The sequence below is a fragment of the Felis catus genome, chromosome A1 (assembly GCF_018350175.1).
Source record: "Felis catus isolate Fca126 chromosome A1, F.catus_Fca126_mat1.0, whole genome shotgun sequence".
Classification (NCBI taxonomy): domain Eukaryota; kingdom Metazoa; phylum Chordata; class Mammalia; order Carnivora; family Felidae; genus Felis; species Felis catus.
The window spans coordinates 61,251,546-61,271,164 of NC_058368.1; the positions used below are offsets into that span (position 1 = coordinate 61,251,546).

General features: G+C 33.8%; 1 long non-coding RNA gene across 1 annotated transcript in view; it reads left to right on the top strand.

Moving 5' to 3' along the window:
* LOC123384639 overlaps window positions 1-19,619 on the top strand; it is a 491,342-nt gene that overhangs the window by 415,045 nt on the left and 56,678 nt on the right. The window contains exon 4 of the long non-coding RNA XR_006596050.1: window positions 17,065-17,221. This is a non-coding gene — a long non-coding RNA (uncharacterized LOC123384639). The remainder of the gene's footprint in view (window positions 1-17,064; window positions 17,222-19,619) is intronic.

Sequence of the window (19,619 nt, forward strand, 5' to 3'; positions counted from 1 at the left end):
TATTACTTTGCACTGTCATTCTAGTAAAAAAATAAAAATTAAAATAGGCAAATTTAAACTTTCACATTTTGAGTGGGCATAAAGTTGTTATTTTATTACAATGATGATGGTTTTCAACAGCAGACCAAAAAGAAGGCAAAATGTTGACAATACAAAAAGTTTTATCCTTATTCATTTTAATTGACAGATTCACAAACATAAATAAATCGTGACCATTTCAATCATTCAATACAGATTAAAAAGTATTTGCCAAAACTGTCAACTGGAGGCATTCTTATTGTTCAATTTTCAAACTAGAAATGAAAACTCTAGTCATGATCTCACAGTTTTGCTTTAATGTTCTAACATCTACATTTAAATTGTGCTTACTGTACACTTGATTATTTCTTTCACTTTTCTACCAAAGTATCCATTTTCCCTTCTTGTAATATTTGTTGTTATGTAGGAAACATCAAAGCTCAAAAGAGCTTTGATATCTTCTTTATTAGTACAAAGATACCTTAAAAATTTTTTTTAATGTTTATTTTTGAGAGAGAGAGAGAGAGAGAGAGAGAGAGAGAGAGAGAGAGAGAGTGAATAGGGGGAGGGGCAGAGAGAGAGTGGGAGACATGGAATCCAAAGAAGGCTCCAGGCTCTGACCTTTCAGTACAGAGCCTGACAAGGAGCTCTAACTCAGGTGAACTCACAGACTGTGAGATCATGACCTGAACTGAAGTAGGATGCTTAACCAACTGAGCCATCCAGGTACCCCCCAAAATGCCTTTTTCAATCTGGGCAAATGATCTTACACAAACCTGATCTCCATCAGAACATATACCGTGATTTTTTTTTTGACAATAATCAAAATTTGAAACAAGAGTAAGCAATGAAATCTGAACCTTGATAAGAGTGCCTTATTTTTATTTGTATATTTGTTTATGTATAATAATAATTTCATAAAATGCTCATTTTAATTGGCATATATAGGCCCAGGTATTACTAACTATATTTTGTTGTGTAATCTACAATACATTAAAATACAATAGCATATGAATGTATGAAAGTAAAGAAATTAAACCTAAATAATATCTCATTTATTTTGCATTAAACATATATTTCCATTTTACCCTATTTGTTATCTGAATCACAGAATACCATTGAAATCATTTATTGTTAAATGTCTTCTAAATATGCCTTCCCATTTGAGCATATCTGTTACATCACTAGTTGGTTTTAGACTTATAAAACAAAGGAATTCATGTAAAGCCTTCAAAAAAGGTACTAGTGCTAATTATATAGGCTGTTTTTTTTTTTTATTGTATCTTTGGCATTTTTATGAGGATGTAACTGGGTGAGGATTTTGACTATACTCTTATATTTGGTTAGAAATTAGTTGTTCAAGCACCCAATATTTTTTCATATAAATCCCCCAAAATGAAAATGTGGAACAATTATCAAAAATGGGATAGAATCCCAATACCATAACTCATTAGCAAGGGGGTTATATTGTTTAAAATTTGTCAAACTTACATCCTCTATACTATTAGTTAATAATCAGTGCCTAGACTATTGTTAACAGTTATAGTCCAATTCTTAAAGTGCTACTCAAAAGCCAAAAAATATTATCAACCTTGAGATTTATTAGTTCAATATCTTGAATACTGTAAATCATGTTCAAATACCCTGAACACTATTTTCAACCCAGAGTTTTAACAGAGAAAATATAGCCAATACAATGAATTTAAATATGAATGTATTTAAAGTCTAAGTTAAGACATAACATAAATTATCTGTGTATATATTGAATAACTTCCAAAAATGATTTCACATCACTACTAGCTTAATTGAGGAGGTTTCCATTTGCCTACAGAAACACTGGGTATGCTAATAAAGTCTTTGTCTAAAAACATTAAAAAATTATAATGATGATAGTCACAAGGTTTGTGATATTTCTAAATGGTTGAATCATTTACATATCCACCAAAGTTATATGCCCTTCCAAACATGGGTACACTAACCATTTTTTTTTCCATCAGTATTCAACTATATTCTCACAAGCTTCTCAAAATCTGGAACTTGATGGATGGCATTATTGTCACTTTTTATTTATTGTCACTTTGAATTACTTATATATCTTACAATTTGCTATGAACCACTATTTTTAGTAATTAAATAAGTCATTGAAAAAACTACCAAATAGTATCTAAGCCTTTCAATAATCTATTTTATTCAATAAATATATATTTTATCCTATATTTTATAATTATAACTATATATTATGTATAATTTTGTAGTTTGACTAAAGCCTCAAAAACAGCAATATTAGAAAATATTATACAATATTATATATTATGTATATTAATGTGGATTAGGAAAGTCTAAGGAAAGTAAGTTACATTTGAATGTTTAATTTTCTCTATCAAAATGTTTAAAGCATTGTAAAACAAAATACAATTAACTTAGCTAAAAGACATACAATGGTCTAGAAGATGTTTTCATTTGTACATGTTAAGATTAAGTAACTCTGAGTGACAGAATATAAAATTAATAGATGTGTTAACATGATAGAAGTTTATTTCTCCTTTATATACATCAAGTCCAGAAATAATCAGTCCAGGACTGATTTGGCTGATCAGACCTTTATTTGGGACCTGGCTTCTTCTACATTCCTTGTTGCTCTGACTTCCTTACTTTGTAACATGTGTCTCATAGTCCAGCCATCATGCCAGCATTTCAGCCAGGAGGAAGGAGGATATGATAAAGAAGGGCAAACCTCTGGACTTCAAGGACTATACCACATGTTCCATCCTACAGTTATACTGAATGAGAAAGAATGGAAAATGGGAAGTCTTCTACCCATGAATTCTTCCATATCAAATGAATTAGTGCTCAGAATCTAGATCTAAATTTCTTTAGTCTCTTCTAGATTATTTTCTTTATGTTTTTAAGCTGCAAGCATTTGGATATTCTGTTTTAACAACTGAGTGCATACGTCCTAACCAAATAAAATAATTCTACAGTAAAATTATTAGTTACTTATGTAGCAAAAACCTTTGAATAAGATTGAAAATGAGTTTGCTTATATGACTGTATTTCCTCTTTAAAAAATTCAGACTCTCACAATTTAGCATTTGAAATATGGACAAGTATAACTTTTTTCATGACAAAAACAAAGCCAAGATAGGCCAATCCTGAGAAGAGAAATCTTTCATCCTAAATAAGCCAATATTTGATAAACACACACACATATACTTATATATAATATCTCTTTTAAGTATGTTTTTCTACTAATATTTTAATGCAGTTAAAAATATAATACAAATATTTAACAAATAGCAGAGGCTTATGGGCTTCTGGCTTTAGGTAAAGAACATTACCAGATGTTGTTTACATTAATGATTTTAAGTGATAATGGAGTAAGATTAATTTTCTCTTTGTCATCCCGTCAACAATAAGAATGACACTTATCAAATTATATATATGTACATTTTTTTTCCCTACATAGTCTCACTTTATCATGAGCAAGATCAACAGAATAGGAAATCAAGACAGCACATTCACTCACTAATTTTCACTGTGGTTAATCGTTGAAACCATTAATGAGACCCCTTGTGCTTTACGGGCTATCTCTAACTTGAACTTGTTCAGCAAATTTTATCTGCATTAGTAGCCATGGCAACTTCAGGACAAATATTGAGTGTTGGCCTTCCAACTGTTAAAAACCTCTAAGTTGCCTGTAAGTCCATGGTGTATCTCCACAGAAACACGAACATGCGAAACAATAGAAACTTTTCATCTGGTTCTAAGGAAAGAAGTTTATTATAAAATTAAATAGAAGACAAAGTACAAATATTAAGAAAAAGTTTTTCTTCCCCTGAGGTGGTAGAACAAATGGCAAATTTCATAGCAATTATAGAAAGCTTTTATGTAAACAGATCATTATCACAGTTACATGCTTAGCTGCTTGTGGGACTATTGAAGAAAGGGTGGGAAAACAGAGTAGCTCAAGACCAGTACAATCTGAAAAATGTTGCTGCCCTGATAGGTGCATATTTATGATATATGGTTTTGTGAAATGTCCTTTTAATTGAAACTAAAAGGCAGTATGTACAAACCTTCCAAAATTATATACTTGTTACTGGAAGCTTATTGACTACTCCTATAATCATTCTGATATTCAGCAGACTACATTGTGTTGACTCAGAGCTCCACATCTATGAAATCCAATCGTATGTTGTTCATACTTCAGGCAGATTGCTGTGCCCACCTTAATTTTTTTTTATGTTTATTTTTATTTTTGAGAGAGCGAGCAAGGGATACAGAGCATGAGTGGGGGAGGGGCAGAGAGAGAGGGAGACAGAATCCGAAGCAGACTCTGGTCTGCTCTCTGAGGTGTCTCTGTGATGACACCTCAGAGCCCGATGTGGGGCTGGAACTCATGGACCCTGAGATCATGACCTGAGCTGTGGTCAGAAGCTTAACCAACTGCGTCACCGAGGCACACCTGTGTCCATCTTGCTTCTACTAATAGAGCCCTGTGATTTTTACAGTGCTCAACTCTGTGTCATTAAAAATGATTACATGTAAGCCCTATGGCATAGTGCATTTTTCAAGGATGACCAGAATAACATCTCTTATCCCACATGCTCTTCTAACAATGTAACTTTGGCATACCTCCCAACTGTCCTTTTCCTTGGACCACATGGAGTATCACAACTGCCTCCAGTATAATTGAAGTAATTTCTGAGACTAGGTCATCAAAATAGCATAGGTTTTTCTTGCCCCTTTGAGACACTTGCTTTTGGAATTCATCTGTGGCCATCTTGTAAGGAAGCCCAAACTAGCCTACATGAAGAAATCACATGGAGAGGACTCATTTAAGCTGGCAGTCCAGTAGAGATTCTACTTCCTGCAGTCATCAATGGCCAGACATGTGAATTAAGATGTTTTCAGATGATGCCAGCCCTTATCTGTTAAGTCCAACCAGGCTTAGTGTTTTTCCAAGAGGCCCAAACTTATCAGTGAGTAAGTCATCACTGCTGTGTTCTGGAATGTCTAAGTCTCAGAGCCTCAGGCACAATGAAATGACTGTTTTATGCTTAAAAATGTGGGTAGATGTTTATGCAACATTAGTAACTAAAACAAGCACCAACTACTTCTCTCCTTATTTGAACCAAGTCTTCAGGTAGTAAATTCCTAATTGTGTTTCCTAAATTTGATAAAAAATACTTTCATAATATCAAGTCCATCTTTATTGTAGAGAAGATAATTAGATGTTATTTTCACTCAAAAGTAATGTTAATTGAATTTCAACAAAGAAGCATCTAGTATAGAAATTTTCAATAAATATGTAAGTATAATTGCCACTATCAAAAGTTGAAGACAATTTATCAGTTGGATGTGCAGATTAGAAAAACAGATTTTAACATTGTCTCTAGTCATTTTCTTTCCTCCATATAAAATAGTAAGAAAAATTTTCTTTTGTAAGAGGCAAACGTGATTCAGAAAATGTGTTTTTTGGGGGGAATTTGAAGTTTAAAACCAGGCTTTCTATCAGGCTTTGTTGTGTATTCAAATCAGAGGTGAGGTAATGTAATGTTGGAAAACATCCAAAGAGGGAGAAAGACAGACATGGGGAGGGTAAGATAGAGAAAGGGTGAGAGAGAGGGGGACTGAGGCTCTGGTGCTATTTTTTAATAGATTGTGTTTCTGGTTCTAGTCCCCTTGGAGGTGCAACTGTGTTATCTCGATACCTTATCTTCCTTTAACACCCAGTTGTCATTTGAGGTTACCTGAAAATAATATATCAGCCAGGATGCCTTTGACCACAAGTTACAGTATCAACTCTGTTGCTTAAACAAATAGGAAATGTATAATATCCCATAAAAAGACTTCCAGAGACAGAGTCCTCCAGCAGTTTAGCTGCAGAGAAACCAGAATCTTACCATGTTCTGATATGCCCATCACAGTTAAAGTTTTATTTTATGGCTGGTCCCTCTTGTGGTTATAGGATGACTATAAAGTGTGTACTAAGGCTGCATATTTCCTCATTCAGTACAAAGAGTACCGTCTCTTTCCCTGTTTTATTCCCAGTTCTTTTTTTCTTTCAACTTGACCTTCAAAGCCCTTTAATTCTTTATTTCCCAACATTTGAATGTTAATGAGATCTGCTAAAGAAAGAACACTTCTCTGGCTCATCCTTTTGCAGCACAGAAGCAGTGAGCGGCTTTCATCATTTCTTTTTTTCACAAGTTTCCACACATGGAGGAGAGTCATAATCAGACAGGAGTAATTTGAATTTTATAATATTTTCAGAAGGCGTAGATACAGTTTTTAAGTACTACTTCTTTTCCTCAGTTTCACTTCACTTTGTTTTTCTTTTAGCTTGTTCAAGTCTGTATTTTATCAGTAGGAAATGACCACATTAATAAAAGTATTTGTAGGTAATATTGTATAAAAATCTTTTTTAATAAAAGTAGATGTATATTCTAAAACACTATTTTTAGCTGAATAGGCAATTAGTTTATGTCAAATATAAATTACTCATATGGAAATTACATAGAAAAGAAGAAAACAAATCACTCCAAATAACATTACCAAAAAGTTCAACACTATGAATGTATGTTGCTTTTCAGAATTTGTTTAAAATGTGTTATAACCCTACTCACACACAAACTGTAACATATTCAGCATTAGTTTTGTCTTATATTTGTGATTCTCATAGTCTTATGCACTAAAAGCATAAGACTTTCCCATGCCGTTGAATATTTATGTTACTATAATATATGTAAAATGTTAAAAGAATAAATGTAGTATTAACAATTTTATGCTTTTATTTTTTAGGTTATTTCTTATCTGTTTAGTATTAAAATAATACTGTTATAAAGTGATTAATTCCTTGCCTAAATTAATATCCACATTTTTATTATCTTTTTTTAATGTTTATTTATTTTTGAGAGAGTGCAGGCAGGGGAGGGGCAGAGAGATAGGGACAGAAAATCTGATGTGGGCTTTGCACTGACAGCAGAGAGCCTGATGTGGGGCTTGAACCCACAAACCACAAGATCTCGATCTGGGCCCTAGTTGGATGCTCAACCAACTGAGCCACTCAGGCTCCCCATCCACATTTTAAATTAAAACTCTATCTTTAAATTTATTTTTATAAATGGAGTTATTAGGTCAAATAGTGTATGTTTTTTTTTAATTTTGTCATACAGATGAACATAATTATTAAATATAATTTAAAATATTTCCTGGGCCACTGGTAATATGCGTAAAATGATTGCATACTAGTTTTCACATATTTATCTTTTTTTCCCATTAGTCTATAGTCAGTCCTAATAAATATTCTGTGACATCAGCTACTAGAAATGACGTAATTCTTTACAGCCTATAGAGTACAGTGTAGCTTTCAGCATTTTATTATTTCTTTACTTTTCATTTATATCACGGATGCATATTTTTTTTAGGAAAAGCACAAAAGTTTTATTTTGTTTCTTTTGTAAGTAGGGGCTGTTTACATAAAAACAGTAATCATAAGGTACGCTTGGGTGGCTCAAGTCAGGTTAAGCGTCCTACTTCAGCTCAGGTCATGATCTTGAGTTCGAGCCCTGCATCGGGCTCTGTGCTGACAGCTCGGAGCCTGGAGACTGCTTTGGATTCTGTGTCTCCCTCTCTCTCCCTGCCCTTCCCCCGCTCATTCTCTGTCTCACTTTCTCTCAAAAATAAAATTAAAAAAAACATTAAAAAAACAGTAATCGTAAGATCCCTTTACCATTATGAAAAGAAAGAAAGAAAGAAAGAAAGAAAGAAAGAAAGAAAGAAAGAAAGAAAAAGAAAATCAATTCTATTTAAGCAGTAAGTTTTAAAATGAAAGGTTAATCCTATGGAAATCTACTTTGATGTAATAAATGCAATATTGACAATTACATAAGTATCCTTTAATGTATGAAATTCAGATGGAAAAACCAAGCTGAATTTTGGACATCATAGAAAGATATTTCTGATTAGAGGTAAATTCTCTAAAAGAAATCCTAGCCACTTAAATATTTTTTTTATTGTTTGTGTGAAATTTATTTTGGAAAAAAATTAATGGCAATAGGAACAATTCATTCACCAACTTCTTATGGCATATCCTTATGTATTTCTCAAAAGAGTACATTTAAATCAGTATAAATGTCACAATAGCATTTTTAAAGAACATTTGTTTGATGAATATTTATAATTTTAATTTAAAAGCAGTGATTGAAAGCCAACCTGAAGAGAAAGTTAAATTTGAGTCATTCAGTATTTTTCTTCTCTTCACCAAAATGGTAAAATACATTCCCTTCAGTATTTTCCAACAGGAAAAGACAAAACAAAACACTTATAATCCTACAGTCTCAAGTAACCAATTTACTGATTTTAGTTGAGCCAGCAAAAAATTCTTCATAATAAAACAATAGAGGTGTTTACAAATACATCCAATATATGCTTTTGCTTTCAAAGTTTTTATATGTGTGGGGTAAAAGTTCTCTCAGGGGGAACAATGACACCACATACTACAGCCATAGAGAGAACTTTTTATTCCTCCCTGTCTAGCAGTGTTGATTAGAAGCTTGAGTTACAGAACCTCAGTCTTCAAAACTACACCCAACATTTTTGAAATTTCTGTTTTATGGTATATTTTAGAAAGAACCTATAGATCTATGTGTGTTATTGAAAATACTGCATTTGCTCCTCATTAAAGTACACTGCCTATCTCTCCTCATTATCAAAAGCCAGCCTTAACTAAGATTTTCTGATCACATTTCATTCACGCCAGGAACACTTCACCTGCAACCTTACCTTTTCTTAAAACTTCTTTTATAAATGTCTTCAAGCAGCTTCTGAAATTTTCCCATACACAAAGTATAAACTTAATTGTAGAAATATGGGCTATAATTGCTTAATTGTGGCCAGTATAGAAAGTACCCATCTGAAGTAAAGAAATCTGTTTAGGAAAAAAGCAAAATGAGTTTTGTTGCCTCTCTGCAGCTAGGGAGAATGCCACACAGACAATTCTGAGAAGAAATCTTATTAGAAAAAGTAGGTACAAGGGTTTAATTGTGTACAGGTTGGGCCTGGAGGTTCTTGTGATGGGATATCTGAGTTGAGCCTTCGTATTGGCTTCTTCCTCATGGGAGAAGAGATTCTGGGTGAAGAAGAAAGCATTATGTGAGTCATCAGACATTCTTCACTCATTATGGCATAACCGATGAGGGTAATCGTTCAGGTCCTTGGGCACTATCTTAGGAAATAATTGAGAAGAAAGAATTGTGGTGTTGTAATAATTTATCTTAAATCACTCATCATCACTGTATTTAGGAAATTTGATATTTTTTAAAAATTATCTTTGGAGCCACCTCTTAGTTTATAATATATCAGTAGGAGCTATATAAGTTTGTCTTTAACTCTTTGAAAATCATAAATATGCCTAACACAGAAACTATGATAGGTAGACCTTATAATAATGGATACTTACAAAGCACTTCGAATACAAGGCTCTCTTATAAGCATTTTACAAAGATTAATTGACTTAATTCTACACTAACCCTGTGGGAAGGTATTATTAGAATCATATTTTACACATGAGGAAACTGAGGCACAGGGAGTTTGAGAAACTTCCCCACATGCATTGTGTGGTAGCTTCCTATGCCAGACTTTAAACCCAGTTAGTCTAGCTCAAGAGTATGTGGCTCATAAAAACATAATAGGAAAGGAGAAGAAAGAGAGAGGAAGAAACATCATAAATTAGGGTCAGAAGAAAAAGGCATGGTGAGAAAAGAGACGTTGCATATTTAATGAGGAACTTGGGTATATTAGAAGAGAAAAATGTTGGTTGTTGATGCAGGTTTTCATCTATATTAATTTAAAGATGAAGAAAGCAGATTTTAAGTCTTTATTCTGTATGCTATAAACAAGCTTTCACTTTTGCTTTTGGGAAAGACTTCAGTAAAGCTTTAATTTAGTACATTTTGTTTTATTTTGGAATTTTATTTCTTTCAATTAACATAATTGGTGGGGGAAACCTCAAGTCAAGAGAGGAAGAGTCAGGTTCAAGGTAGAATTTTGAGTGTGTGGTTCTTGGATTGTTTTCCTATGATTCAGTACCCTATATTTACTAAATCGTGTTTAGGTACTAAGCTAACCACATAGAGCCAGGAAGAAACTTGGTAGTAGTTACAAAAACCACTGGTACAGGCTATTTCAGACTTAAAATAGACATAGGGTACACAACTAATATGATTTTACAAGACATGTGAGCTTTCTTATTGAAATTAGGATATGAGGCAGTGTATGTAAAGTGGACCATGTACCAAATTCATCAACATCACTTGAGAGCTTGTTAGGCATCTAGATTACCTGACTTCATTATAGGTCTGTGGAATCAGAATCCCTGAAATGTAGTACAGGATTGTGTATTTTCACAAGGTAATCATTCACTATGCCTGTTAAAGTTTGAGAAGCACTAGTATGAGGATTGCCCGTTGGTTGGAAATAGGCCATGATGGTACTTAGATTACCTCCAAAATGCCAGGATAAAATATCAGTGGTTGCTGGGAGACATGAAGTATCAGCCTAGGAAAAATGAATTATCTGAGATGGGTTACCTACAGAGAAATCTCTGTAACATCCTGTGAGTTTACTGTACCATAAAATGTAAATTTCAAACATTTGACCACAAAGCTATAGACTCCCAAATTCATAAGATTTTCTAAACTTGTTAAGGACCATGAAAATGAAAATTGTAAAAAGGACATCGGACAGCTCCACCAAGTTAGTGGATCCAGAACTTACTTAATGCTTGAACTTCAGGGGTAGACCAAAAAAAAAAAAAAAAAAAAAAAAAAAAAGTTTAGCTCTGTGTGTTTTGTTTTGTTTACAAATGATTTAAATCATATAATAATATCTACTGACAGCTTTCTTATCCCTTCTCTGTAGATATAGCATTTTAACTAGAGATCAAGCAAAACAGTGATCACTGCCTTTTTTATTGTCCTGATACATACTTTACATTCCGATAGTGTGTGGCTTGTAGTACTCCACAGGCACTGTGCTGTTTGTTTGCTTTTCTCTATACTTTTAGTGTGTCTTTTCTGTTCGGAATGGCTTTCAAGTGTCATCTCTGCCACAATTCCTTTTCTTATCTCCTCTGTCCCAGTTCAATCCCCATTCACATTCCGGGATGCATTAGATGCCTAGTTCCATCCATGAGCCTGTTCACAGCAATTGTAGTATATTGATATTTTTTGTATGTGTGTGTGGCTTTATACCCTCCTGAACTCTTAAGAGCCTAGACAGTGAATACTGTTGTATTCACATTTGTAAATTCAGCTCAGGTCCAGTGCTTGCCATTTAGTGGGCACTCATTATAAATTTGATAAACTCAACTAATCAGATCACAGAGTCATGAACCTGAAAGTCAACAAACACATGTCTCTTAGTGGCCTCAAGAGACATAAATGTGACATAAATTGTGAACTAAAAGCCAAGCACTTTCTTCGTAGAAAAGTCCCTCAGGTCTTACACACTCTTATTTTAGACACCATTAAAAAAAAAATGCTTGCCTATTTGATTTCCCAGCACACAGAAAATTAAAAGCAGCAATTTGGAGGCAGTGAGGGGGTGACGCTAGAAGCAAGCACAGGAAGAAAAAAAAAAAAGTTATAGCTGCTGACTTGAGATTATGCAAAGGTGGTACCAAATGTACCAGTGAAGCACTTTTTCAAAATTAGATTATGAATATCAGCCTCTTTCATGTTCTGTGACAAGGGATAAATTCAATTACAAATCAATTGTTTAAAAAAGACAACTATAAAATTTCATATGTTTAGACATTACCCATGTACTTCTAAATACAGTACTAAATAGTAAGTACTAAATACAGTACTTAATTTATACAGAAGCATCATTAGAAAGTAGGAAATATTTTGAACCAAATAATAACAAAAGTATGATATGGTACAGATGTTGGTTGTAGCTATAACGGGGCAGTGGGAGAAATCTACAGCCTTAAATGGATATATTTGAAAATAGAATAAAACTAGAAAAAGAAAACAAAGCAAATCGAGAGAAACAAGGAAATAGGAAATAATAAGTGAAGGTTTAGGGTCAATGAAATATGTAAGGTACTTACAATTGAGAAAATGAAGAAAACCTATATTTATTCCTCTCAACAATTACTAAAATGAACTTATCTCTAATTGCTCATTAAGTTTGTGACACTGCATCAGTTCCCGATCTCTAGATTCAATATAGTCAATATAATAATTTTATAAAATATCTTTCTGTAGTAGTGAATTAAAAATAAAGATTTCTGACTATAGGAAGCTCTAATTATTAAGGAAAAATAAAAATAAAACAAAAACACAATTTAGCTCACAGTGAATTTTTTGTAGGTAGTGTGGCCAAAGTATGTGTGAACGTGCTGAGGTCAAGTGAGAATAGAGGACTGCAGACTGGATTTGCCCATCAGTGCTATTTTCCTGAAAGGAATAGATAGAGAATGAATGTGCACTTGGGGACTGCAGACACTGTTGAAATGGAAACGGAAGAAATTCCAGTATGTGGGTCTTTCTAGGTCAGAAATACAATTGTTGAAGACAATTTTTGTCTTCTTCCACAGGGGGACATACTAAGGACTAAGGACTATTCCTGGAAAGGGAAACTGATCCATTAGAGAGATGGAATGAAGTCCTTGAGAAGAGGAAAAGAAAGGAAGGGCAGAATAGGACCAGCATTTTAAGCAGTATGGTTTAAATGTTCAGGAATCTGTCTTTTTCACTTTTGTTTGCCTCCCAGAAAATTGAGTTGAATACCTCCACTAGTATGGGGATACAAAGTTTACTAACTATGCTGGTAAGAATGTTACATGTGGGTTGAAATGGTGGATCATATATGTTTGAATCTAAATAACATAACTATTGAGGCTTTTGCAGTTTGGTGTGGAAATAACAAGGAATCTGTTCATGACCTATCTGAAATAGCAAATGATGAAACATGTTCTTCAAACAAGGTAAAAAAAAAAAGTCTTTGAGGAAAGGAAAGGAAAGGAAAGGAAAGGAAAGGAAAGGAAAGGAAAGGAAAGGAAAGGAAAGGAAAAGAAAGGAGGGAAAAAGGGAAAGAGGAAGGAAGGAAGGAAGGAAGGAAAGAAGGAAGGAAGGAATAAAAAGAGGAAGGAAAAAAGAAATGAAGGAAGGAAGGAAGAAAAGAAAAATTTGCAACAGGAAGCTTTCCTCTTTTATAGTCTTATTTATGTTAAGCTCCTCCTACCCCAGCCACACTCTGCAGCTTTGCCTTGTGAGTATGGAATACTAGTTTGTGGTGGGAGGGCATCAACTGGGAGGGATGTCACCTGAATTTAGGTTTGTGTAAAATGCTTGTGCAAAATTTCCTGGGTGAGTTAAAGGTGGACTGGGATAGTGATTTATTTCATTAATTTTGGATGTGTACTTTGACCAGTACATCCTCAAAGACACTTGAACAATACATCATACCCTGTCATAAGTTATATACAACTAGAGTCCATGATCTCAGTTGCCTAAAAACATAATTTCCACTTACTGAATGAAAAAGTTTCCAATGCATTAGCATCATGGACCCACATGTTCTACTCTTCATGTTCTTTAATCACTAGAGATTGTCTTCAAAATTTGGCATATATGACTGCGCATTTTAAGATGTTTCACATATGCAATTTTCTAAGAGTAAAATGTATGTATTGTGAAAATGCATGCATCTAATAAAACAGGCCTGCGATTTTCTCATCTTTCTCCCTACAAACTCCCTTCCCTAACTTTTCAGAGAATGACATGCCTCTTGTCTGTCTTTAATATATCTACTTTTTAATCAGCAGTGTGACAGTGATGTGCTAGTTTTCCAGTCTGGACTATGCCTGTTTCTCTTGCTTGTTTGTTTATATTGCCCACGTTTATTCTCAGTTTGGATGATAAACTATACAGTCACCTTTACTATGATGCATTGCCCCAGAGGGCGATTAACTGAAGCACCCTCAGGTATAATTAGAAGTATTAAGGTTCGTATTGCAAAAGTGAATGACACTAATGACTAAATAATAAACCCCCTTGTTCAGGTTTACCTTTATTTACTTTCAACACAGTGGAAGGAAAACCTAATGGAGGTGTCAGATGATAGATTATTAAAAATAATTTCAGAAATAAGTAGCTACATAATTTTTGGCATATAACTATTAAGTTCAAAGAACTGAGAAACAGTTCTCAACAAAATGAAACAGTTTCCATTACCATCTATTTATGTAAACATAGTTTCTCGGGGCACCTGGGTGGCTCAGTCGGTTGGGCATCTGACTGGCTCAGGTCAAGATGTCCAGTCTGTGAGTTCGATCCCCGCGTCAGGATCTGTGTTGACAGCCTAGAGCCTGCTTCGGATACTGTGTCTCCTTCTATCTCTGCTCCTCCCCTGCTCACACTCTGTCTCTCTCTCAAAAATAAATAAAGATTAGGGGCGCCTGGGTGGCTTGGTCGGTTAAGCGTCCGACTTCGGCTCAGGTCATGATCTCACGGTCTGTGGGTTCGAGCCCCGCGTCGGGCTCTGTGCTGACAGCTCAGAGCCTGGAGCCTGTTTCCGATTCTGTGTCTCCCTCTCTCTCTGCCCCTCCCCTGTTCATGCTCTGTCTCTCTCTGTCTTAAAAATAAATAAACGTTAAATAAATAAATAAATAAATAAATAAATAAATAAATAAATAAATAAAGATTAAAAAAAAATTTTTTAAAGCATAGTTTCTCAATGTATACCTAAGAGACAGAAAGAAATATAGAAATAAAATTGTTCTGGATACTGTCTTATTTTAGCAATAAGTAGCATTCACTTAAGTACTATGACCAAAAAAAAAAAAGTCCTTTTGATCCCACTAAGGGATTTATTTTAAGAAAATTTTAAAGTATTATATTAAATATTTAAGAAAGCTTGTAACATATTTTAGTGTTCTAATTCACCATGAACTACCAGTAATTATAATAACTCAATTCCAAAGAACTTTTTAAAACTTATATTCTTATGATCACAGAAAATTGAATTATAATTTACATATAAAAATTTTTGAATGTAATTTTTTATTTTTAAAAAAAAATTAATGGTTATTTATTTTTGAGAGAGAGACAGAGTGAGAGCAGGGGATGGGCAGAGAGAGAGGGAGACACGGAATCTGAAGCAGGCTCCAGGATCTGAGCTGTCAGCACAGAGCCTGACGTGGGGCTCGAACTCACAAACCAACAAATCGTGAGATCATGACCTGAGCCAAAGTCATATGCTTAACCAACTGAGCCACCCAGGTGCCCGAAATATCATTTTAATGTAGTCACTGATTAAAGACTGTAGAGTATAGATATATATTACTTGATATACCAGTCTGTGGAGGAAATGGGATGGACTCATTTGGTCAGGAGTGAAAAGGATGATGTAAGACATGGGTGTCAAACTTAATATATATCCAATCAAATCCAACTATCTTAGGTTTGATTATATATATTTAAATGAGTGATACAATTTAATTTTTTAAGATGTTTATATTTCAAATATATGATGAAATTTCTAGGTATCAGCCAGATAACCAAGGTGGTATATAGTTTCACAAAATTCTTTTGGGTGGTAAGGGAACAAAAATGCGTGAAGACTCCTAACAGTGAATTTCACACACTTCCCTGATCATACCATGATGTCCCTTGAGTTGCTCTCTCACTCTGTATGTAGTCTGGGCAAACTTCTTTCCCAAACCCACCTGTGTCGTGGTTTCCCCTACTAACCCCAACTCCTTAGTTGAGGATGGCATATAAATCTCAATTGCGTGACTCTCTTTCAGCTGCTCATGTCTTTGTCAGGCTCCCATACATACAAAATTAAATCTGGTTTTCTCCTGTGAATCTGTTTTATGTCAATGTAACTAATAGGCTAGCTAAAAAGAACCTAGAATGGTAGAGAAAATGTTTTCTTCCCTTCCAACATATTAACAATTACAAATTCCATATATTTGCATTTTGACTTTGATGGTAAAAAAGCAATAATTTAGTTTGGATTCTTCCAATGCATGGTGCTGGCTTTTCAGATTTTTATTCCTCATTTATATTTTATTCAACTATGTTACTATTAGATTGTTTTAAATTTTTAGCTTATTGGTGATTTTTTAATTTCTTATATAATAATATTTATTGTCTGTATACCAATTTTTTTCTTCTCATCTGCTTATTGATGTAACTTTGTGGTGCTTTTGGTTTATAGGAGTTTAAATACTAATGCCACCAAATTTAGCAATACTTATCTTTATGGATTTTGCATGCTATCTCGAGAACGCAAAGATATTGGTGGCTGTGGTAGGCTGAGGCTGAGTTATGACATCCAAGACTGCCATATCCTGATCCTCCAAGTCTATGAATATGTTACCTAAAATGGTAAAACAGACTTTGCAAATCTGATTAAGTTAAGGATCTTGAGACATGGGGGATATCCTGGATTATCTGGGTGGGTCCAATGTAATCACAAGGATCTTTATAAGAGAAGGCACTGTGAAGCATTGCAGGGAGAGATTTGAAAGTTCTATACATCTGGCTTTAAAGATGGAAAAAGGGCCAAAGAGACATATATGTCATTGTGATAATAGTATATTTTATAAATAATTTTATAAATAATTATATCTTTATATACTGTTTGTTTTTATCAGATAAGGCAAAAATCTTGTTCTTTGACAAATGCTTTTAGATAGTCTTGTGTACTTATTCCAGAAAAAAAAAAAAACTTAAAAAAGATAATCTCTTTGTTCTAATTATTTAAAAACCCTATTAGAGCACAAATCATGAGGATTTTAGTTCTCAAAGGGAAGACAGTTATCCTTTTTAATTTTGAAATGTCCATCAATATTTCAAATACTTTCTTCTCCTTTTCTTTGTTTTTGGAACTGTTACTAACTGTTACTAACTTTTGGAGCCCTGGCTGTAACTGCCAGTAACTTATTTTCTCATTTCTTAACTTTTTATACTGTGTCCTAAAGATTTATGGACTCAATTTCTCATTTTAAAAATTTGTGCTTTTCAGAACACACATTTGTGGCAAGATCAGAAGGAGCTGGGCTTCTAGCATCCAGGGTGAGCCCTGACCTGGCTGAGAGCATAGCAACTGGCACACCCTCCTGCTGTGGGAAGAGTCGGCCTCATGGGTGCCTTCTCCTTGGTTTTCCTCTTCAGATATGCAGGTACCTATAGTCTTTAGAACACAGAAGAGTTCCTTAATCTCTTTACTTTGAAGCTATCTATGAACTCTTATATTTGTAGAATATACTTTAGTGTATCTTTTTCTTTCTTTTTATAAACTATTTAAAATTTTTTTTTAATTTTTTTTTTTTTCTGAGACAGAGAGTAAGTGGGGAGGGGCAGAGAGAGAAGGAGACATAGAATCTGAAGCAGGCCTCAGGCTCTGAGCTGTCAGCACAGAGCCTGACGTGGGGCACCTGAGATCATGACCTGAGCTGAAGTCAGATGTTTAATCCACTGAGCCACCCACGTGCCCCATCTATAAACTATTTTTGTAAGTATAAATTCCAGCATGTTCTCAATCTATAATTTTTAAACTGGAATTAATATTTCATAAAATAAGACACCCATGAGACTTTGAAATTATTCTTAGATAAGATGTAAGATGTAATCTTTTTCAAATTTTCCTCTCCTTCATTAAGTAACATCTTTGATTTTGTAATGTGTGATTCCTGTTTATGTTCTAAGCCACATGAACATAACTTTACAAAATGAATGAATGAGTTAAATAAGACATGTGGACTCAGGGGTTTTAGGAATTGAACTTGTACTGCCTTTTCATTTTCTTTTAGGTTTATTTCCTTTACTCTCTCTATTTTATTCAACCTAATTATAAATTATAATTCAGTGGAAAATAACCCATATAATATATAATCAGAAATTATATTGGAATATAAATATATGCACTATTATCTTAAATTTAAAGTATACTTTATAATTAATATATGTATTTATGCATGTATGCTATATATTTTTCTTAAACTTGAGAAAGTTATGTGTATATTTTTTTTCACATAGCCAATTTAAATTTTAATTAATGTCTCTACAATTTTGGTTAGCAGTAGATTCCTTAATTTCTCATCATAGCTTTGCAAGTTTATTATTTCCATTTTTTACTTTATTTTGTTGGTCTTTTCATAGATTTCTGATATTAAAGTTTTGTCCATTTTTTTCTAAGACATTGTAAAGCTACATTATTTCATTTGTGAACTATTTGTTAGGTACATTTTATATTTTGTCTTTTTATTTTTATTATAATCTACTGTTGTTTCCCATGTCTGAATGAGATAGCTGTCCTAAACTATGAAGAGTCACTCCAAGTTATTGTATATAATCTACTTGTTGTGTATATTTCTAGTTTTCTATTTTCGTTTCTACCTGTCTCACTTATAAATCAAACACCACTATAAAATTTTCTGAACTGTTCACAGGTGTATTTGGATTGTTCATTGTAACCATTTTCTATTTATATGGCATTAATACACTGAGGTCATTGGATGTGACCTAATTGATCTTATTTGGAATTTCTTGAGATATACTATGTAGGCTGTACATATTACATAGGGTTTTGTTGTTTCTGTTGTTTAGTATATGTTCATAGGCCTCATATTAAAATAGAGTTAAGCTTGGTATAGAATTATAGTTTTACTTTTTTTTAACATTTATTCATTTTTAAAAGAGAAAGAGCACGAGTGGGGGAGGGCAGAGAGAGAGGGAGACACAGAATCTGAAACAGGCTCCAGGCTCTGAGCTATCAGCACAGAGCCTGATGTGGGGCTCGAACTCACAAACTGTGAAATCATGACTTGAACTGAAGTCAGACACTTAAACCAACTAAGCCACCAGGCACCCCAGTATAGAATTATAGTTTATTCCATTTCATTGTGTCGCACATCTCTGCTAGTGTTAATTCTGGTGACAACTATTCTCATTCATTTGAAGATGGCCATTCTTAATTCTTTGCAAATTTTTTGGATTTTCATTTTGTTTTTAGTGTTCTGTACATCATGGCTCAGCTTCCCCTTCTGTTCCTCTGTTGATAGGATTATGGGGAGGCTTGCTAAATCTATTCCCACCCCCTATAAAGGGAGACATAAGATTCCACTGCTTGATTTGGTATTTTCTTGTATCTCCAGTCTAATCTCTATGATGCTCAGTCTTGGGAAGGAAAGAAGGACAGCGCCAAGAACTCTTCTCAAGGACATTTATCTATCTCACTATTTTGCATCTATTATTTGCTTCTACTATTCTCATCTATAAATAAGAACTTTTATTTCTTCTGAAATGATGAATAGAGATTCAGGAAATATCCCATATTCATTGTTTTGGGCATCTCCTTTATACATATCAGATTTTGCATTTTCAGACTTAAAACTCTTGTTTTTGGTGATGTCCTATCAGTTTCTTTCTTTCTTTTTTTTTTTTCTTCAAATTCTTCAGTAGAAAAGAAGTAGCTCTACACATAAAGTTAAGGACTGATAATTTCTAAAGCTTGTTTAGCAGTGAAGGCTTTGCTAACAGTATCTCAATGATATATGTCCAAAATGTTTGGGTGTACTG